This window comes from Vidua chalybeata, chromosome 10 (genome assembly GCF_026979565.1).
Source record: "Vidua chalybeata isolate OUT-0048 chromosome 10, bVidCha1 merged haplotype, whole genome shotgun sequence".
Taxonomy (NCBI): Eukaryota; Metazoa; Chordata; class Aves; order Passeriformes; family Viduidae; genus Vidua; species Vidua chalybeata.
The window spans coordinates 18,966,919-18,990,316 of NC_071539.1; the positions used below are offsets into that span (position 1 = coordinate 18,966,919).

General features: G+C 38.2%; 1 protein-coding gene across 16 annotated transcripts in view; it reads left to right on the plus strand.

Annotated features, from left to right (window-relative positions):
• Nucleotides 1-23,398, plus strand: part of SPSB4 (splA/ryanodine receptor domain and SOCS box containing 4) — a 156,705-nt gene that overhangs the window by 10,991 nt on the left and 122,316 nt on the right. Inside the window, exon 6 of one of the 16 annotated variants that reach the window (XR_008432570.1) lies at nt 2,289-3,086. The exons of the other annotated variants lie outside the window; for them this stretch is intronic. The gene's annotated coding sequence lies outside the window, so the exon portion shown is untranslated. Of the gene's footprint in view, nt 1-2,288; nt 3,087-23,398 lie in introns of those variants that run through there. 16 annotated transcript variants of the gene reach the window in all.

The window sequence follows — 23,398 nt, forward strand, 5'->3', positions numbered from 1 at the left end:
CAAACCAGTGCTATCCCACTTGAAGTATATCTTCAAATATATCATGGGAAAATAGTGACCCTGGCTTGAAATGCCTTTAGTGGGCTCATCACTGTTCTTTCCTACCCTCTCTGGGAAAAGACTCACCTGAGAGAGAGGAAAAGCCTGTGAGACTACTAAACAGTTCAAAAAAACTGAACAGAGATGTTTTAGCCTATCTCCTCTTCTATACGTTTATACTGTTAGGAATAATTTTGGGATTCCATTCCTGGATGAAACCAGGATCTATTCAGATCCCTGAAAAGTTTGCAAAGTACATTGCAGTGCTTCACAGTAATGGAGAAGATGAACCTTGGCTGTCTTTGAAAGAGTTTAGGGAAGAGACTCCCAAACTGAGATGGATGGGGTACAGTGGCAGCACAATCCTGCAGTAGCACAGTTAGCTGTCTTGTGTCCTTCACGACACCATGAAATTGCATTTGCAGCTTCCAGATTTTCTGTTTTAGATTCTGACTCCCAAATCCCATGAGGCCAAAGGAGGGAACTGAAGGGAACTTGCAATGCTGTGCAGACATAGAGGAAAATCCATCATGTCCCATAGCTTGGTGCTGTCTGGACTCTGCTTGTCTGGAAGCACCAGGGCTGGGACTGCATAGTCCCCTTTAGGGGTTTGGTTCAGGATTTTCCTCACAGCTTTGTGTGTTCAGGCAGGGCAGGGTAGCAAAGGGCACAGAGAGGAGCTGTGTTAGCAAGTCCTGGGAAAAGTTCTCCAGATACAAGAAACCAGAGACATAAGGTCCAGTGATTACGCCAGACCATTTTGACTTCTTTGGTTCCCAATTGTATCTTTTCGAATTTGGCTGCTAAACTGTAAAAGGTCTGGTTAAGCAGTCGCAATTCAGAGCAACACTTCGGGGGCTTGGGCTTTTTTTGCTTCATTGGGGGGTTTTGCCACAAACTGGATTAAGGAAATTTTAGAAAAGTAATTAGAAGTCTGTCAGCCAGTTTGGTTAAAACAAACACAAAATGGATGAAGCATTGGAACTGTGGAATTGATCTCTGCGGGCAGTTCTTACAGTGTGTGCTTTGGAGAGAACTGTGCTGTCAAATGTGGGCTATGTAGTTTATGGAGGCGACCTGCACTCAGCATTTAAGCATGTTTTTCTCTTTTTTTTCCCCTTTGTTTCTAATGAGAAATTAATGCAGCACAACTTTTTTTATTTCTTACTGTGCACAGTTAGTCTGTAGAGGGTATGTGTACCAGGCTGGCTTCCTGGGGCAGAACTAATCCAATCATTTATGAATTTATCAGATTTTTTTCCTGTTCAGGCCAGGTGTAATCTCATGCACCTTTTTTTTAAATTCTTATCTGGACTAAATGCTAGCTAGGCTAATCACCAAAAATTTAATTACCTTTTTTCTTTTAGGTTTTTTTGTGGTTTTTTTTTTGGTTTTGTGTTTTGTTTTTTTGGTTTTTTTTTGTTGTTGTTGTTGTTTTTTTGGTTTTTTGTTTTCTTTCTAGATGTGTGTAGTGTCACTTTACATCAGACTTCCTCTCTTTTAGGAACTGCATGATGATGCATCTGTTCATACTTTGTGCAGAAAATGATCACTGACTGCTTTTCTTTTGCAATGGCATTTACTGTTGATTGTGTTTGGCACACTGGTGCGCTTTGGTCACAGAGAAAGATTTGTGTTGTTCCATATCCTAATGGAAAACTTAGCCAGAACTGGGCTAGAAAGAGAGACATGAGGGCTACAGACATTGAAGAAACACTGAGAGGGGCACAGTTCCCTTCTCTTTGGGAAGCCTGCATTCCTCTTGAGCCATTCTCTCCTAAATGGGCTGTGTTGCTGCTCACTGACTGTACCAGTAGTTTGACAAAAAAAAAAAAAAAAAAAAAAAAAAAGGGTACTGATAGCAAGAGAAGTATTGGACTGTTGGGAGGCAGGAATGATACCTTGGGGATCCCTGTTAGGACTGATTGATAAAGCTGTCCTGTGACTTACCTGGAAGGAGAAGCTGGCATGCCAGTAAAACTTCTAGAAGACATTAAATCAGGATAACTGTACACCAGTGTCAAGCTGTACAGAAGTTAGAATATGGACAAAAGCCTACAAAACACATAAAACATGAAAATATTGCCTGTTGAGTCTGGAAATCCTGTTTGTCTCTTCCCCTGACATATCTGAAGCAATTGGAAAACTTTAGTGGAGCAGACCACAATACATCAACTTTGCTGGGAAAAAAATGCCAGTATCAGAAAGGGTTTCATTTTTACATACTGAATGTGAATGTTTTCCTACAGAACTTTCTTGGAGAGCTGTGATGGGCCGGGGAAGGGGAGTTTTCAACTCTCTTGTCTGTGCATGCAGAAGCACTGGATAACATGGTAATTCCATTAGCCAAGCTGTTGTTGCCAGTCCAGCTGATTTTGCTGGAGAGAGGAAGTGTAAGCACTGTGCTGACTACAGGGCTGCACCTAAAAATAGTTCATGGCTGTGATTACCTAGGCACAATCAAGCAGAATAAAAAGCTAGAATTGTCATACTGGCAAAATGATTCTGCAAAGAGGTGGCATTGCTTGGTTTAAGAAATAAATTTTAGGTGGTTTGATTCTCTACAATTTTTAACTAAGTTTTCATAATGAGCTATAGTCTCTAAATAAAAATCTTGGTTTTGCTGGCTCTAAACAAACTGATGCTTTCAGAAGCTGATCCCTCATTTTGGTAGTTGTGGATTCCTCTATAGAAATCCCTGTTTCCAATTGATGCTCAGCCACTTCAGTTAGGAGTTTAAAGGTAAGTAGTGTGTCAGTACATGTCTGTGTTTTAAGGCCCAGATGTGAATCAGGTTCACGAAGGTTGGCAGATGTGCTCTCGCAGTGGGGCACCTGCTGCTGCAGCATCAGCAAGAGTGTCCCTGTCAGCCAAGGAGGGAACTGCTCTTCCTGAAGCTCACCTGAGCACTGAGAGACCTGCAGAAATCTGGGATGGTAAACTAACACCCTGCTGAGTTTATTCATATCAACAAAACCAGCACTTACATTTCTAACTCTTAACCATCTGGAATCTGATGAAATGTGTTCTCTAAATGAGCAAGTGAAGCTTTGTGGGGTTGCTGCTTTTACTGCAAGTACTCAGCTGTAAGAGTAGCATGGCTAGGTGGTCTCTTATGTGCAAGAAAATTCATTGCCTGAACCAGGGTAAATTTGCAGGATGTGGCATTTTAAAATGTCAGTAAGTTAAGTGGGGTCTTGTAAACATTTCTAGACAGGTTGTGGTTCATTGGCTTATTGTTTGACCATTTTGAATGGAAACATCCATGTGGTTTTATTACATCATGACTTGATTAATTACAGCCAGTTGAACACTAAATTACATCACCAAGATACCTAAACACTGAAGAGCTTTTAGTAGAAAGAATTCCAAATGCTGACAGAATTAAGTGTGGCATTTCCTGATTAAGATTGCTGTGGTGCAGATGTTAACACTGCCACTGCTGATTAAAACAAATGGTAAATAATAATTTGTTTTCTACAATTTGTAGAAAAATTGTAGAAAATTCAGTGAAAGTCGTAGTTGCCTTAGTGGTTATTTCAATGAGCAAATTTATCCATTTTAGAGGACACTTAAGGTCTCTGTTGCTGACATCAAAAAATGCAAATAGTATAGATTGCTGCTTAATCAGTACCTTAATTTTTCCAAGAGCAAAAGCCTTCAAGGTTTTGGAAATGCTGAGTCTCCCACAGTATTTTTTGGTTTAAACTTAATTTTTTTTAATAAAGATGAAAAATACTAAGGATCTCAAGACACAGTAAAGTTGTAGAGAGTCCAAGATATTTTTACTTGCCTCTCTAAGCACAAACACAACTGTAAAGAGTTTGATCTCTTGGCAGTATCTGGTCTGCCATTAGGGCCCTCTTCCCATGAGGCTGGACTTGGGATTTTTAAAACTGAAAGCATCCCAGCTCTGGTGAGAAATAGCAGTGCCCTTGAGCAACTCAACCCATAGCAGCAGCCGCCCAAGGGAGCCTGGGGCTCTGTAAATTTTCACAGCTCTTTCTAGATTTGTTTGTAGATTTTTCTTTGTAGACTGCTTTGTTTGTAGATTTTGGGCTGTACATCAGCTTCTGCTTTCATGAAAAGTGAATATGCAAATGTGGGGTTTGTCTCACTGATAGAAGCCAAGTAAAAAGCAGTTCAGAAAATCAATAACTTGAAGTTAACATTTGTTTGAAGAGAATGGAGATTATATGGGTTTGTAGTCCAAAAAATGCTGCATTTATTGCTGTTTAAGAAATTCAGGATAATCAGATAATGAATGGTGCTGTGTGACTCCCCATACCAAGTATAATTTGGTAACAATAATTAGGTAGGGAGTTGATCTGTTCAGTTTCATTGGCAGTGCCATAAAAGGAGGCAGTAAGTTTAATGTGTGAATCTAGTAAACTGTCAGGTGTTAAATTAAACAGCATAACTCTCCTGCTGATGGGGATCTTAACTTTTTAGTGGTGGATATAAAATAGAGTACAACTTGGGGTAGTTTTTCCATATATATCAATTTCAGTGTAATTTAGGAGCTGTGGCCTTGGGAAATACCAGTGTCAGAGATCAGAGCAGTTGTTGATGTGGTGCCTCCAGTGCAGGGTGCCAGACATGGCAGATAAATGTCAAAATTGGATCATGCCAGTATGATCTTAACAGGCTGGACTGTTAAGAGGTGTCACCATTGTGTGCTGGGACAAGGTTTCAATCAGTGACAAACTTGGACTAGTAGTAACTTATTTAAAAACTGTGCTTTAATAGCAAGACAATATTAAATCATGCACATTTATTACATAGTTTTGATTTTTTTGTCTGCTTTGATTCTTCTGTTCTTAATGGAAAAATCAGTTTTGAGTTCAGTACTGTTAACAACTAATGCCTTAAATGCTTTCCCTCCATAAATAGAACATTGCAAATATATAAATAACTACATTGCTTTGATGCCTAGATATGATTGTCTTATAATTAATTCATTTCCCAATAAGAAAACTAATTTTAGAAAACAAATTTTACTTATCTGTATTTCTTCAAAGGAATTTAATTTTGCCGCAATTCAGTTATGTAACCACAATTAATTCATTGTTAATGTTAATTAGAGTAAATATTTCTAAAATAATTGGATAACTTGAAGTGTGGCTAATGATTTTGACTATTTTTCCTTCAGAATTTCTCATTTAGTCAGTACTTCTAATGAGTATGCCAAGAATATTATCATGTTTTCTGTTTCTTCTTTTATTTTTTAGATTTTTTTTCTGTTTAATTTCTGTTCTCTTTTCTTCAACACTAGATCTAAAAAATGTCAGCTATGACCAGATGTTGTTTGACTATCTCCTATATACCCTTTTAACCTGTTCTGTAGAGTTTCAAAACATTCATGCTGTAATATTGCAAAAGATACCCGTGGGGGCTCATTTCTTCTTGTATTATTCACTGTTAGTGGAGCAAATTGCAGTATGTCAAGTGAGGCAGATGCCTTTTTATTTAGCATCAAAGCTTAACTTTTAAGTTTTAATTCTGTTTCAGGAAGAGCTATTTATGGTGATTTTTATTTATACAGGGCAGGTATGAGAGCAATGTGAGAACTGGGAAATGGCCTCAGTTTCTCATTAAACCAGTTCCTGAGGTGAAATATTTCCATAAATCTTTTCATGTTAGGCTGAAATTCCTAACAGAAGAGGAACCTCATCAGTCTAATAAACATGCTATGGGATAGGTACCTAAGGCAGTCTGAAAATCCCCCCTCACTGCCTGATTTTCAAGCACAGAACCAGCAAGCACAAGGTGGCTCTGGCTGGGCTGGGCAGAGCTGTGCTGGCAATGCCAGGCTGGGCACCCCCTGGTCCTGCAGTACCAGGTGCTCTTGTTATGCACTGAAGGCAGGGCAGGACTGGCAGCTGATTTGTTTGATGCTATTATTGGGAGGATGGCCAGCCCTGAGGCTTAAAAAGCATGGAGTAAATTGCAGTAATTGTTCAGTCCCCAGATATTTTCTCCCACATAGCTTTGGGTGTGTCAGACACTATTAGTTTTGTGTTAGATGACCCAGCTTAATGATGATGTCATATAAACCCAATGAGAAATCAAAATGCCTTTTTTTTTTCAAGAAAAAATCCTGTAAGATTTAGTAAGTACTGTTTACAAAGGGTAATTGATTGCCTCATTTGTGTGGCAGCGTGTTGCTATAGAATATGGCAGGCCTTTGCCAGGAAGAAGAAATTTGTATTCTCTGGAGGATGGGGACAAGTTCACATTCCTCTGTGATGGAGAGCTAGTTGCCACCCACAGATGGGAGAGCAAATTAAAGCAAGATAATGAGTAAAGCTTCAGGTCAATTTTGTTTTGGTTGGTTTTTCTAATATAGTTTCCCCCTCTCCCAATAAAGTACTTAATACAGATAAGAGAGTTCTTTGATAGAGAGAAGGTTCTGATTGTTGAAGCTTTTCTTCATTCTCTTCACCCTTTGCAGGTGCATTTGTAAGTACTTTTCATCTTGACTGAAAGTTTTATTTAGTTATTCCAAGGGATTTTTTTACCAGGTCTGAGATAAGGAAAAAAATCAATTATTTTCATTGTTAGAAGGTAGCTGCTTAAAGAGAAATCAATAACAGTGTCTGTGAGTGAGCTGCTGGCCAGTTGGCAATGTAATAGCCTAGCTTTGAAGAAAACAGAAAAAAATGCAAAATAAAAATAAATTATATTGGAGCTTAGGTTTAGGATAAAGATAAATTACTTGAAAGCTGATCTACTAGCCTGATGGGTTTTCCTGTTCATAACCTATCATAGAAATCTTAATCTTTACTATAACCACTGACTCTCCTTTTGATTTTTGATTTGTATGGATTTTCATGAAATCCTGCTTGTAATTAACCCTTCTTTTCCATATACTTCAGACATTGGGAATACCACCTGGCTAGCCAAAACCAATCGTATTAGTTTTTAGTATCAGTTTTTAGTATTAGTCTTAGGAAAAAATGTTATATTAATTGTATTATGTGTAGGCACTTTCTCTAGGCTAAATATCAGTTTGAAAGTGAGCAAACAAGATTTAAGATTCATCATTAATGGAATGATGAGAAGATTTAAATCAAGGAAAGTGAAACTCTTTGAGAGCATCTTCCTTTTTCTTTACCACTGGCTCTAGGAAACTGAAGCTGATTGTGACTTTTCTGTGGGTGACTGACATAATATTTTAATTCCCACTGCACTCCTCATTTGTCAATTGGCTTGAAAAATCCAGGGATGATCAGAGCATTGGTGCCTGTTTTAACTCAGCTGAGTAATATTAAAAAATACATGCAGCCAGCAGAGCTTGTGTTGGTTATGGTGTTTCTGAAAACAAGTATCTGCTCCTGTATTTTGTCTGTCTAATAATTATACTCTAGTTTACAGGGTTTTTATGCAGTAAATTCTATCGAGTACTGTATTCCAGAGGTTCAGTAATAAAATCCTTGTCCTGTTAGAGTTGATGTAGGTCCTGTGACTTCAGGAGGATTAGCGTTCAAAGCCTCCCAATGCAATGAATATGTTTCCTTCAAGTCATGTGTGGGAGATCAGGCAGCACAATTACTGCGGGATGGATTCCATGGGCCAGATGTTGGCAAATCTTCTTCATTTGGCTCGGTACCAGAAGAAAGCCTACTTCTCTCCTGCCAGCTGGCAGGCATTCGGTCTTTTTGCCTCTGCAGCTCTTCATTTTCCATGAGCAAGTCACAAATGTTCAGCACAGGGTACAGCTGTGTCTCGGCAACATAAGGAGAGATGGTCATCACAGATCTTGGGCCTGTTTGCCTGGTTCCACAGCTACAAACCTGTATGTGTCATGCAGGCTAAAATTGAAATCTTCCTTTCTTATTTCTCCTGTAAATTTATAGGACATGTGATATTTTTTCTGTTCTATTTCTGTAAATATGGAAGGTACAATTTATAAAAACAGAGTTTGAAATGGACCTCAGGTAGCTAATTGATTCTAGGAGTTTTGTTATTTATTATATGGAATTAGGAATTTGAGGATAATTATCCACCAGTCCTCTTTAGATAAGGCAATTTAACATGGAAGAAAAACTCTACCTAAATGTATTTTCTTTCTTTTCTTACATTTAAAAATTTGATTTTTAAATTTAAAAGTTTGATTGGTCATTGTTTTACCTTGGTAAGATATGATGTCAAGGCTTTCATTTTCATCTCTGAAATGTCTGTAAACTGAAAAGTGAAGAAAAGTTTCCATGGAGTAATAAGACAGATGCTTAGCATAGGGGTTTAGTTAACCTGATTAGAATAAATCTGGACTCCAACCTCTTCCTTGCTGAGAATCAGTCTGTGGCAAGGCTGGAACAGCGTTCAGGCTGTAGTTCAGGCCCATGATGTGTGGTTCTTATGGATTCTTTCTCTGGGAAGTTAATGTTTGCTTTGAGAGAAGCAATTGGTGTGTGGGGAATAAAGTGATGTCTCACAGCTGCAGGAATCAGCTCTGGAGAAACGAGATATTGTGCAAAGAGTTTGATTTTTGTGAACAGCTTTTTGCAGCGTCGGTTTCTTTATCTGCAGCCAGTCAGACCCATGTTCACATTTCAATAATTAAATCTCTCTGTTTACTCTTCTAAATCCAATTTGGGCCATTTTTCAAAGACCACAGCTCCTTTGCCTGACATCTGAATATTTGGTTTATCTGAGCTCTGAGCTGGTCATGTAAATTGAGTGTCTCTGGTCTGGATCTGCTTTTTTGATGGGTAAATGCCTCCTTGCAAATGGTCTACAGATCTCTGGTTTTAGGGCTGTGCTGTATCTATGACTTGGTGTTGGTTATTTTTGTTGTGGCTTACTGGGGTAAGGAGGCAGGCTGGGGAAAGCAGTGAAGGGCAAACTGTTAAAGAAGTTATATTGGGATGTGAAATGTGTATCCTAAGGTGTTAAGAGCTATTACATGGATCTGCAGCATTTCTGATACCGACATGGAGTAATTACACTTCTGTTTATTACTGATAGTTCAGCTTCTGCCAGTGTTTCCATTATTAACTTCTGTTTTCTTGGAATTGTACTGCAGGCAGAGTCTGTATCTGGGTAATTTTATTAAAGCAGTTTTCAACAAGCTTGTTGGCTGTGCAAGCATGGAAAGAATATGAAATTAAAAGAAAATTCTGAACCCAGGGAACCTAATGGTCTGATATGGGATGTTAAGCTATGTCATCACTAATACAACATGCAATTTCTGCTTTGCTCTGATTATATGCAAAGTCAATGGTCTTTCAGCACCAGTAGCTTCAAAACCAAGTGTTTTAAACATTACAATAATAGCCTGAAAATCACAAGATCTTAAATAATGAGTTGGCTCTCCATTGCTTTCCACTTGTAAGAGAAGTTTGACACCAGGAGTAGCTGACCAGAGGCCAGCACTGCAGCAGAGTTTTGCCTCTTTTAGCTGCAGCCTTGGAGGGGTAGCTAAGCCAGGACTGTGAGCAACAGATTGCTCAGAAGATCTGCAAACATAGCTCCTGTGTGACTGTCCAGATTCAGACACTGGTTTACAGTGTTTACAGAGGTTATTTAGGATATCAAGTATAGACCTAAACTGAAGACACCCAACTTAATGAATGAATAGTTTTTCAAAAATGATAGCTGGATGGTGATATCCTCAGTTTTTGTGTCTGGGTTTAGGCATAATCCCAGGGTATGATATTCTGTGTGAGGGAGGCAGAGTGATCTGAGACAATCCCAGCAGGACCAGTGGAGAGCTTTTGGCCTTTTACATCTTCATCCATGTTTGTATGCAATATAATCTACGATGACAAATCTGAATTATTTCATAAGCCTCATCAGCACAGTAACTGGGAACTGCCTAGAATGCCTCCTAAAGACTTTTTTTTTATTCTCTAAATGAGCATAAAATCTGGGAATTTGCCTTTGATCTCAGTATATTGAATGTGAATGCAGTTGCCTGATGTAGAGCAAGAGGCTGTGATGAATATGGATGTGGTGCTGCTGGCCTTTGTTAGTGCAGAGGTGCCTGGAGAGATGAAACAGGGAAGATCCACAGTGCTGATCTTATGCCTCAGCTCTTGATGAAGGATGTTTGATAACTTATTTTTGAGATTTTTTGTTTGCTGTTCTCTCTTCTTTGTAAAAGATTTCTTTAAGAGAGGTCCCTAGTGATCTCTGACTGTACTACTTTACATCTTAGTAGTATTTTACTTTTGGATTAGGGGTTTAGTGAATCAAGCCTTCCTGCTTTCTAAACAAAAGAAACTTAACATTTCTAATTTTTCTTTTAATCTCAAAACTTCCTAGTTAAAAACAAAAATCACTTAAGACATGGATAAGTCAGAATTTCACTGCCTTCTCCTTTCCCCCACTTCCTACCCCACATTGAAATATTAATTATATTTCAAGTTAGTTAACTGGTAAGATAGATAAAGAATTATGTTGTGCATTTGACAGCCTTAAGCAGTATTTTGTATATTTTTGGGACAGTTATCATAGCTGACATGAATTCATATTATTACTTTGTCAGGCTATAGTTGACAAACACTTTTTGACCTATTTTTTAAGTATAAATGTAATATTTATATTGTTTTGTATATTCCTCCATAAATTACAACTACACTCTGTAATTGTAAACATAGATTCTGACAATCAAATGATAGGTTTTTTATGTGTTCTAGTTTATTTTAGTTTTCCCCAGGAGCTTCAGCTAATTAATTAAAAAAAAAAAATTAAACCCACAACTATTTATTTTCTCTCTCAAATGGAAAATAAAATAAACATAATCAAAAGAATTTTTATTTTGAATTGGAAATCAAGTATGTTTGTGCTGTACAAATTCTTTTTTTAAGTAGTTAAAGTATACAGGCTTCCCGCAGGCATTGCCAGAGGAAAGCAAAGGTATTTTGGGAGTAGAATAGAATTTAGAAGATCTATAGCTGGAATCCTGGAATAGTTTTGTTAATTGGTTTTGCTTATACTATGTAATTATGAAATCACCCATGTTGCATTCAAACTGTTGTCATCTGAGCTTCAAAATCAACACTTGAATTTAGAGCAATGGTTTCCTTATGAATATTCATGGTTATACTTTAGATAAGTCTTTACAGAGTTTCAGGTTGCAAGTTCAGTGGGAAGCTTGAGTTTTCAGCTGTCCCTCATAGTGGAAAGGATTCTGTGATGAAGAGGGACTTGGGAATGTCAATGGCAGAAATCTGGGACTGCATAGAAAAAAAGAATTGTAAAACATTCTGTAAGCAGAGGTACTGCATGCAGAAAGAAGACGGAGGAGAAATTGTATTCCAGCACACAAAGTTTCCCAAAGAGTTTCACAAGCACAACATAAAATTATAAAAAGTCTGCTTATTAAACCCTGGGAGAATTATATTGCTTGTAGAACTGCAGTCTGAATGTCACAGCAGCTACTAATTACAACCAGGAATGTTTACAGCATTGGAGATTAATGTAACCATACATTTCAGAGCATATACAGAATAATGAGAACAGAGTGGATGCATACAGGATGATGGAAGTTTAATGTAATGCACACATTCTTAGCTGATTAATAATAATTTGATGCCTTCATGTAATACTTTACATATCTTTACCATTGTACATGCCTCTAATTCGTAAGTCTCTAAAACACCCTGAGGAAAAAAACTGGTTGAACATCTCTTTGTGCTGCTATCTTTGGATGTTGCCTCTGTGTTAGTAAAGATTCTTCTATTGGTAACTCCTTTCCCTATTTTCTTAATAATGTATCTCTCCTTGGTCTAGTTTTGTGGTTTTTCCATGAAGTTTTCCAAAACAGTAGATCCTAAAAGCTACTAACTCTTACTAGATGATGCTGTGTTTCTATTTTTTTTGCTTCTTAAAGATTTGGCTCTTGGGTTTTAGCTAGGAAGGATTTCATGTTTTGATGGGGCTTCTTTCACCATGTGGCTTTTTGAAATTACTTTAACTAATTTCATTGGCAATTCACTGCTGCTTCTAGACCTAGAGTTATGAAACTGGTGTGCAGTCTGCTGGTACCTGCTGGGCTTTGGGAAATGCTCTGCAAGAACAAGCAGTCCAGAGGGCCTCTTGGGACAGAGTTTGATGAGAGGGCATTGCCACTTGGAAAGAACCAGAGATGACAGAGGAAAACACATAGCAACACTTTGCTCATAGTGTTGAAGCCAATGGATTTTTATTTTATGTTTCCCATGAGCTAAGAACATTTGTGCAGTCAGTTCCTCAGGTGTCTGGTAATTTGTTAGGGAGTCACCTGCTCACCATTTCACCTGATTTGTAACTTGTTTCTTGTATCTATCTCTGCTGTGGACCAAGCAAATGAATTTTTGAAACTTTTCCAGTACTCTTGGCATGGAAGTAAGAGCACATGTTGTTTGATGCCCAGATTTGGCAGTTTCTTGAAGGTGTTTCACTGTCTCATCTTCTTTTTAGAAGATGGACTTCATTAAGCATGATCAACTTTATCTTTTTTTTCTCTCTTCTCAGACTCTGTCTTGCACTCAAATAATCACGAGCCAGCTGTTTCAGTGGGAAATTTATGCAACTGAATTTTGTAATTGGCCCAGTCAGCTTGCAAACTGCCACTTGATTTTGCTTCCCACACAAGTTTTCTCTTGGAAAGGGAGCTTTAATTTCTAGCTCTGACTGTCTCAAGCAGATGCCTTGTAGAGTGTGCTCATCCCCAGCAGTGGGGAACAGCAGCCCAGGCAGAATTCCTGGAGTCTGGAGCTCATGAGCATGGTCTGCAACACAAGGAAGGAGAGAGCCACAATAGGAATGCCTGCTGTGCTCTCAAGTTGCTGACTGGGGAGAAGCCTGGGAAAGCTCCACTAGCCCACACCAGCAGAACTGGAGGTGCTTCTGGAGGGTCCAGGTGCATCTTTTCAAAAATTACAAAATTAATATGAAATCTTCTCTCTATATTCTGGTATCCATTTTTATTTATTTTCTTACTCTTTTTTATTTATTTTTTTTTACATCTCTATGATGGTGTGAACCTCTCACACCTTATAGGAAAATTATTTGGAGAACCTTTCTCTCTATGAGGGAAATGGAGTACCCCAGCTGTGCTTCCCAGGCTTGTTAATAGATCTGTTTTATTGTGTTCTGTTCCAGTGCCAGAGAATTTTGTCAGACAATCCACAGTGATTGATTCTAGGGAAACAAAATACTATTTCCTTCTGTTTTCAGTCTCGAGTCACACTGTAGCTCTCATACCAGATTTTTTACCAGTAATTCCAGAATTCATGCACTTGTCTACCCACAGCTGTTCAAAATTAACTGAAAATAACTTTCAATTCTAGTCTTCATGCCTAAAAGTTATGACTCAGAGACTAATAAAAATTGCCCATCATCCTTCTGGATTGTATTTGGAACAAAAAAGGTATGTCCCAGACAACAGTTTCTGTAACTTCTTGAGTTTCAGATTGTTTTTCTTGATGTAAGGTGCTCCAGTGCTGCATGGAATAATTTTTTTTTTTTTTCTGATTCTAACTTCAGGTCACCAGTAACAGAACTTGAGAATTTGATGCAACATTTACAGTTTACTTTGTCTTATTCTCCTTGCAGATGAACCTCTACAGAAAAGGTAGAAAGATAGAAAGACCCAGAAAACATGAATGTTCTTTCCATTTGCAAACTCTGTAGAAAGCCAGTGTTCCATCATAAGTTGAAGCTGATATAGAAATATTTGCAATGGCAATACACTGTTCTTAGTCACACATGTCAGGCGTGTTCTGCTGAGTAACAAAATGACAAATTTAAGCAGTGCCTGCAGGGGCCAGCATGCTGTCTGCTAGGCAGCCTCCCCCTTAATAATCATGGATTCACTGCTCTTCCTAGAAATGCTGCTTCTCTTGAGGATCACATCCATACAGTTCTCTTCCCATTGGCATTCTCCATTAAGGTGTTTGAAGTCTCTTGCTTCATAGTGGATATTTTTTATTTTGTTACTGTGCAGAACAAGCTGAGTGTTGAGCATGAGAAGAGGGGACATGAGTAATGCTTGGAAAAGGCTGCTGGGACAAGTAAGTTGAATAGGAAAAAGGTGATGGGGAGGATGGGTTGAATGTAAAAAACATTCAGGTTGGAGTGGCTTGATAGGGAATAGTGAAATTTTATAAAAAGCTATTCCATAATAAAGCACATCCATTTTCCAAAATACTGTCACCCACAAGGCGTGCGAGTCTCTGTATGCCTGACAAGGTGAATCCATACCAATCCATCCTGTCAGGTTTAGACTGCTGCCTGTCACAGCCTAAAAACCAGCCAAGGTGTACTCACCTTTCCATTGGCACCAACTTCCAACAGTCATTCCATGTCATGTTGTCACAGAACAAGAGGAATAACATGAGTTACTGTGGGTCAATTTTATCCTAAATAGTTGGAAATTTACTCCTGACTTAGAATATTTCTGAAGTTCACTACCCCTTAAAAAACAACCTACAAAGAAGCAGCAATAGTAGCAGTATACTTTTCTGGAGCAATTTTAATTCTATGGGAAGATCTGCCATATTATTTGCAGTCCCCCACAGGTTCTGATGTATTTTATGACGGGCTTAAGCCTTCAGTATTTCTCTGATTTTTGGTTCAGTTCCCTATTGATTCATTTTCAAATTCTCCATGAATGAAAAGATAAAACGTTTTTCTTTTGTTAACTATGTTGTCATAATATAACAGAAAAATAATACTGCACTAAATAAAATACAATGTTGTTGCATTTCCTTCATGGAATGCTGAAATATTTTCATGCTCTCAGAAGTTTCATCCTTTGGATTTTGTACCTGGTGCATTTTCCCAGAGCTCTCTGGCTATGCAAAGCCAGCCAGTTTCCTTTGACAGAGATTGGTTCCACTGAGGACCTGCTCACTGGGACTGCATCTTTGGCTCAGTGCAGACAGCTGACCTTTGGGTTAACTCGTAGTAATTTGCTTTTTCTATTTGTTAATGATTGGAGATTTTGTAGAGGATTTCTATGGCAGCAGAAGAGTAGATGAACAATAATGTATGTCTTCATTAAGCCTTCAGTATTTCTTTTGCATTGGACTTTTCTTTGGGTGGGAAGATCAAAGCCCTTATTCAACAGGGAATGGCATCAGAATTGTCCTTAAGTGAGCAAGTGCCTACTGTACTTCTTAATTTACTTTTAGTGGAAGGATTGCACAGAGGCATTATCTGGAGTTCAGCAGTGTAGCTAGCCACTATATGTTTGGTTGGGATTTTTTTCTGTTTCCCCTGACATGGCTTTTTCCCCTTTCCAGGCTAATGGAAAGTTGCTCCATTACGTGCTATCCAAGCAGCCTGGGAATAGCCAGAGGTCTTTTTATCAGTTTTCCAGTGCATTCCCACACCTCTATTTTGCCTTGATAACCCACTATTTTGTCATTACCTTCCATGTTCCTTATGTAAAGTAGTATCAAAAGGTTTCAGATTATTTAATGGAGTTTTTAGCACTTCTTTTTTCCCTGACTTCTGGAGACAATATATTTTGCTGACTTCTACAGTGGTTTTTAATTTAAGACGCTTTTGTTTTTCTATTCCCTTGTTTGTTCTCCCCGCTACCCCACCGTCCTTTTTTTATCTTATAGCAGAGAGGGTTGCATTTATCTTTGAGCTTGTATTGATGTTCTTCCATTTACCTTGCTTTTTTATATGTGTATAAATAAATTTCTGTACGTCACTAATGAGTGGTGTCTGCTGTAAAATCATTGTTTAGGTAACATTATAAAATTACTGAAACTTATATTTAAAATGTCTTTTCATATCACACCACACTTTTAAAAGTGGAATTGCAGACACTGGGCAAGTTTGAATTCAATTCTGATGTGACATGTTCTTATGCATTTAACATATGGCAGCAGCTTTTCTTTTTCTGGCTGTGATCCAAGCCTTGAGTCTCCATTCCTGTTTCTTTGCTCATTGAAACATCCAGTGGCTTTGGGTGGATTTCAGGAAAGGCTATTAGAAAAAAAAAGGCAAAATAATGGTTAATGCAATGAAAAGTATATGAAATGCAGTCTAAACTGGGTAATTAACTGCTTTCTGGTGCTCTTCATTCCTATATCATCAACACCATTCCACCAAGTTTGGTTGCTTTTCTTTTTCATTTTGAAAATGTAAGGCTACTCTGCTTTGGGTTTGGATTGTCATTTTTCTATTGCAAATAAAACACACTTACTTTTGATGTTTTTGTCATTGGTAACTTAAGAATTTAATGAGATATTCCTATGAATACCTGTGTGCAATTACTGAGTGGTGTCTCCTTATAATTTATCACATTTAGATCATTTTTAGGATTGTGCTAATGAACAGCCTTGTTTGCATGTAACTTCCTATGTTAACAGAACAGTATGACAGTTCATAAAAATATTTAATGAAAATTTTATTGTCTTTTTGTCTTATTTATTGTAGACAAATAAGTACTGTACAAAGCATACTTTTTTTTTCCTGTCAACTACTGCATCCTCCTTTACAGCAAAGCACTAATCTCAAACTATACCCCATGTTGTTTCCCAAAGTTCCTTTCTCTGGGTCTTCCTTTAGTTACTTTGTCTTTCTCTTCCTTAAGCAGCATGTTCAAACTGCCTGATGCACATGGTAACCTTTATGTCAACGTCAAATAGGATTGTTCTAAAAAGATCCACTGACAGAGTGAAAAGGAACAAACAAATCCATCAACTTGCTAAGCTGAGGTTAAAAAGACTGGAAATGTTAGCATTTAAATTTTAAAAATGTTGATCTCCTTCCAGCCTCCTACTTTCTGTGCTCAACTCATATGAATTGGTAGGATATCAGCTGAGGGAAGTTAACCTCTGAAGCTTTTAGGGGGAAGCTGTTTAGTCTCCTTCAGTTCCCTGCTGACTCAGGGGAAAGAAGCTGGCAGATTGAACTGGGAAGTGTGTATTTTGAGTGGACACATTCTCAGTTTTATTTATCTTCCAGCTCTGCTGCAAAGTGAAGGGCAAGTTTTAAACACTAATTTTGAACTAGTCATGAAATAGTCCTTCATGCTATGTTATCCTACTGTTAAAAGAAGTGGAGCTGACAACACTGGTTTCTAACCAGGAGCATGAAAAGTGTCCTTAGCTGTTTAAACTTTCTGGCTCTGTGGACAGTTTGGTGCCTGCTTAGAAACAGGCGAAAAAACTGATGGCTATCTTGAACTCCTATTTTAGATACTGTATCTCTCAAGCTAAAGAATAATTTCTTTATCTGCACAATGTTGGTCAGGAAGGAAAGAAGCTCCTGTTTCTTCTGTACAACAGTGGTATGTGCTGACAGGAAATGTGCTCTACACCCATGATGATGTGATGTGAAGCAGTCTTAGAAAAATTCCCTACTGCTCTGGAAGAGCATATTCCAGCAGAAGGAATAATTCAAGATGATGAGATTGGTAGTTTTAGTCTTGAAATCACTCTACTCTCATAATATCAAGAAGCAACGGGCCAAATTTCATTTATGGTTTTCCTTTTCATTCCTCAGTGAAATGTACTGCTTTATCTTGCAGGGTTCTCTAAGCTTTGGGAATCACTGCAGGGATGGCAAAGTCAAACAAAACTGTTTTATTTTAGTTATAATTACTCTGCCTGGTAGCAATTAGGAAATCAGAGAGGCTAGACCAGTTTTTAAGTGGCAGGAAGGCTATGTTTATTGAGATTTTCATACACTTTAAAATTATTTTTTCCAAATAGATTTTTCAGGAAGAAGTCTTTAAGGAGAAAGGTAAACTAATGAGAACTCAGAGTGGAGTCCAGTTGTGCTACCAATGTGTCCTTTTTGCTCTTTAGAACAAATAATCTTCCATCTTTTGCTCAATAGTGAAACCCTACAGTGTATTACCTTGCAGTAGTATTTTAATAGTCTCCATAATGATCATTAAGAGGGAAATGTAAGAAGAATTGTATGATGTAGTTGATCTTAATTTGGTATAAGTGAGTAAATTAAAGAGACATCTATTCTATGATTCGTTGGTTAAGCTACAGCAAGTTGCTGCACAGGATGCTGAAAGGTCAAAGCTGTTGTTTCTCAGTGATGTGTCAGAGCTTGTTTTGTTCTGTTCTCTTTCTTTGGCCACCTAATTATGGCTTGCCTGCAGAAGGGAACTGGATGATCCATGATGAGTGCTGTGCCTTTGGCAGATGGACATTGCAGTCATACTCTTAGGCTTTCATTTGCATGTTTCTTACATCTCTGTATTTGCACAGAAAAATTCTTAGAATACATTACAGTTCCAATTGTTACATAGCAAACAATTTTAAAGATACATTTCAGAGTTTTACCATTTGGCCAACATGTAGCTGCTGTTCTTACATAAGGTGATCCCCTGCAGTACAGACTGGAGCTGTACTCCAACCCTCTTTAACTGGCACCACATCCCAGGAACCCTTGCTTCTTGGCTGTGTATGGCTCAGCCTGGTTATTGAAAGAGGATGGTGCATTCCTGTCTGTGTGGAAAAATTCCTGGTGCACACTCATATTGGATGGCATGAATTTCTCTGAGCACTGTCAAGACCAGCACCCACCTCTTTAGAGCATTTGTGCCCCCAGTGCTACTGATGTGCCTGTCCTGGGGAGTCCCCCAGCTGTGCATGGTGTGCTCCCTGGGGCTGCCCTGAGCAGCTCTGGTGTCAGCTTGATGCCTGCACACTATCAAAATTTGTACTTATCTCTCTGGCTTGAACTTTTTTGTTTGTTTGTTTGTTTGTTTGGGTTTTTTTTTGCCTAAAAAGCTGATTGTTTGTAGCCAATGTTGCTATAGAGACCCACTGTATATTGAATAGAAAAGGATGGCTGCCATGGAAGTGTGTTGAACCTAAATGTTAGATGTGACAAAACTTGCTGATACAGACTCACTGTCTGTAGGAAAATGTTAGTTGAGGAAAGACAGGGATTACTGCACCATCAGTTGATGATACTCAGATCATACATTCACGTGTATTAGATCTATTAAGTTATTTATGAGAAATAATCCAGATGTACACTCATGGGAATTGAGAATTTCCTTAATGTAATGTTATGAAAAGGACTTAATCCAAAGAGATACAAGGCTGTGTCTTTCCCAGTCAGCAAAAAACAAACCATGTTTAAGTGGCTTGCTGAGTTTACTTGGACACATCCATAAATGGCTTAAGAAACTGGATGAAGTGTAAATGTAAGAGTTGTAATTGTCTTTGAAATAAAAAGCAGAAATCTTCCAGACTGGAGCGCAATAAAGTCAAACCTTTTCTGAAACTATTTTGGCAACACACTCATAGGAATAATCAAAATGTGAGGATCAACTTGCAAACCTTGACAGAGTGTGCAATATTTCAGAGACAGGTAAGCAGAGAAAGGGAGGAGAGCAGACAGTGAACACATCCACAGGCAGTCTAAAATGAAGCTTGATGTGGCAGGTTTCTACCTGGGCACTTCCAAAATTCCAGCACTATGAGCATTTCTTTCTCTCCGACCCACAGCTGTTACAGTGAAGCTGAGTCTTTCTCAACAAAGCCTGTCTCTGAACTGAACTAATCCCTGCTGCTGCTTTTCAGAGTGGAAATGGTGTGCAGCAGGAGGGAAGGAAAAGATTAAATGATCCTTGACTTCAGTGCCCAGTGTTAGAATCCAGTTTAAAGAAAAGTGAAGATCTTACTGTTTTTGTGCAATTATGGACTTAGAACAAGTTTATTTTATGAGTGGTTTTATTTTTATCTTGAATTCACTGGTAAGAAGTTTAAGTTCTCTTGTTTGTACCCAATACCTTTTGTTTCCCTTAGCACCCCTTGTATCTATTGAGCCTTTAAAGTTTCTAATCTGTTGTGCCTATACATCTGTCTAAACACAAATGGTGTTTCTGATGTTTTTAACACCCTGAAGGAATTTGTAAACTCTGACCCCATGATTGACATTATTGGTTCTGACTGGCCATGGTTTGTTTTGGGCTGGCTGGGTACAGTAGCACTGGTGGAGGGGGCTGAGACACCACTTTTAGATGTAGGATTTAAGAAATAATTGGTTTAAATGTTAAATTTCTTTGATGTTAGAATAAAATGGGCTGGCAAGCACAGTGCTTCTATACTTGTGCCTATAAATAGAACAAATTTTCCTTTTAAGCCTTTGATAAAGACTTGAACCAGCTGAAACGCCTGCTTCTTGTGTTCCAGCCACTAGCAATGAAATGACTTTAATATTTAAGTAACTGTTTTTATTAGACTCTGGTAGGCTTTAATAGGTGTTCCTGGAGTGCTGTTGACTTGCTCTTTATTGGTTAGCTGAGAGAGAAAGCTTTTATTCTTTTCCAGCAGGACCCTGAGGGTGTCATTCAACACCCTAGGGCAAGATGCTGAGCCAAACCCAGCAATAGGAGGCAATGAGAAATCTAGATTTGAGGGAAATAGGGCAGGTTAGGCCTCAGCTGCACTCTCAGTTTGTTGAATTTCATTTTTGACACATTCAAAATGTAATCATCAGGTTCTATTTCCAACTGATGGCCTTAAAAATATGTTTATTCACACGAAATAATTTCTGTTGGTGCTTTGAACCAGACTAACTTTTATGTGAAAGATGGTTCTGATAAGTTGTCTTCTTGCGTTACATCAAAGACAACTTTGTCACTTTCAAAGAAATATTTTGAAGAAATAATAAACAATAGAAAATTGTACCATGAGACATTAGGTCTTCTGTGAAAGTAGGCCCTGCAGTGAGACTTCCTATCCTAACACTGTTAACCATCATTTTAGCAGGAGTGAATGTAAAGGATTTACATGTTAGACTGAAAAAAAACAAAACAGAAATGCCATTTCCACTAGTTAACATTGAGTCTTTTGCAGTTTAAATTGCCATCTTTTTTGTTGGTTTGGGAAAGAATAAAGAACTTCTGGCTTGTTTAAAACCAACCAGCACAACAACAAAGTAGCAATAATTTTTGCTAGCTGGGGTGTTGATCTTTATCTTTTATGTTTGGGCTTATAATTTGAATTAAGGAAAAAATGTATATTTAGACTCTCTCCTAAGCTGTAGGATCCCTATTTGGTAGATAAATACTGCATTCCCATAAGGAATGTTGAAGCATCATTTGTTCCCACCAGATGTCACAATCCCTGTCTAAGGAGGTGCAGCTGGGACTCAGGCTAAAGCCTCTCTTTAGGGAAGGGAAATTCTGCAAAGGCTTGAGAAGTAAAACCAGAGCCACCACCCAGGCTGGTCAGTGCAGAACGGGACTGGGAAATGTCTGCACTTGCTGGAGTATTGTGATGACAGGATGTCCAGTCCTGGGGTAATTGTTAATAAAACAATTTGTTAACATTATTAAACTTCTTAGGCAAGACTGTTCAGAATAACTAGGTCTATTTATGGGAAGGGGTTTTCACATAGAAAATAAGTTAGGTTAGTGAGTGCTTACAGGAAATGAACTGTGTGTACCATGGAGATGCGATCATTTGTAAGCTACCCACGCAAATATGTAAGCTTGGTGCATTATTCCACGATCCAAGGAAAATGAATACTATTTTAAAATTTAAACTTTACCATTTAAGCTTTTCCTTCCAAATTACAGAGTAATTTTTGGAGTTTTTACAACCTTACTCTAAAAGTCTAAAGTAGCAAAAGTAGTATTATTCAGTTAGGATAATGCATATGTCTTTAACATATTTTTCTTGAAAAAAGGGATCTTTAAAATACCTTTACAACTAAAGGACTATTCCAACTACTTTTGCTGAAAATACTAAAAGTATCATCTTATAGGTAGGACCTGACACAGAAAATAGCATCTGAAAAAATACTCTTTATAGGAAGATTTAAGCATATGTACCCAGGTTATAATAAAGTAATGAGAGTATTTGCTGTCAGATTCAGATTCTAGAGCATTAAACAGTCCAGAACTGAAATGCGAATGTGTGCTTTTCTGAGTTTTCACCTTGTTTTTCTGTTACTGCTTTCAGCAACTACTGTTGTCAACTGGGCACTGAGGATATTTTTTCTTCTGCACAGAAGTGTTGATGGGTTGGGAACACTGCTTTAGGGTTAATTTTCTGAAGTAATGTTTTGAAATGTGGTTATTTTTGTAAGTCACCAGTCAGAATAGAGCAGACAAACTAACAAAATGTGAAATATTGGGGCTGCTGGGGATGGATTGAAGACTAAATATAATTAAATTGAAACAACAGGATGAATGATGTCACGCTCAAAATAGAACTCACATAATTTACAGTCCAATTTGATGTAGTTACTTTTTCTTGCTTGAGCAAGTCTAGGACATTGAGCAATGGGCATTTAGTGGTTAGTATTTAAAATATTACCAAAAAAGAGGAGTTTAGTAACAGAATTAATTGTTTAATTTAAAGGATACCACTTGATATAGAAGCTAAATAAGGTGAATCTCTACTTGTTAAACATAAAAAAAGAATATATATTTATTTGGTGGGGGAAGGTCCAAAGACATGGGCATAAATAGGTTGTCAGTTTCAGTAAGCAAATCTTTAAGATGAGATCAGAGAAGCAGCATCGTAATTTTCCCCCTAACACTTCCTAACCCCCAGTTTATAAATCCTAGTGGCATAGTGGGTTATGTTTTATAGCAAAGTACCTGTGTGTGACTCCTCCAGGCCTCCATGAGGTCCTGGCTGCTCCTCTCCATCCTGAGCTGTTCGATCAGCAGCTGCTCCCTGCCTTTTCTTAAGGGCTCTGTGTGTAGGAGAGACCACAGAGACCACAGTGCCTGGATCCAGCTGCTCCCTAGCAATCAAACACAGGAGCAGAGATGAGGAATGCTGTTTGTTTAACTCATTCACACATGAGGACAGCTCTTCTCATTCAATCCCTCTCCTGTCCTCTTCACAGAGGTGCATTCCTGATTCCTGGGTGGGGCATTGTACTGTTAAGCTCTAAGGTAGGTTGAGAAATCCTGTTTTAAACTTTTGAATAGGGAAAACCAGTGCAGTGGTAGTGGAAAAGGAGCAGGAGGTGACAAAATACAGTGATGTTTACAACTTTCAAGTTTGGTTGTTTGCAATGCAAGCCTGACAACTTAACTGGTCCAGTAAAAACAAAAAAGCTTCAAATGAATGAATTCTTCAGCAGGCATGCCAAACCAAGCATCCAAACAAAAACTGACCAACTGAAAAGAAACCCACATTTCTTACTGCTCCTTTGACCCAGAGCAGCTGCTGTGGTAGTAGGAAAGCTCTGCAGGGGCTTGGCCTCTGACTTGCACAAATGTCAGGCTGCACAGGGAGTAATGCTGGAGGAATCTTGTCCTCCTTCCCACCTCACAATCCCTTGTTTAGCTTTACATTTACTTATTTAGATATATATATTTTTTTAAACTAAAAGTTCATCCCAAAATAAGAACTCTAGTTTCAGGTTGCCCCATGAATACCCCCAAACAGTGTTGGGATTCCCAGGTAAA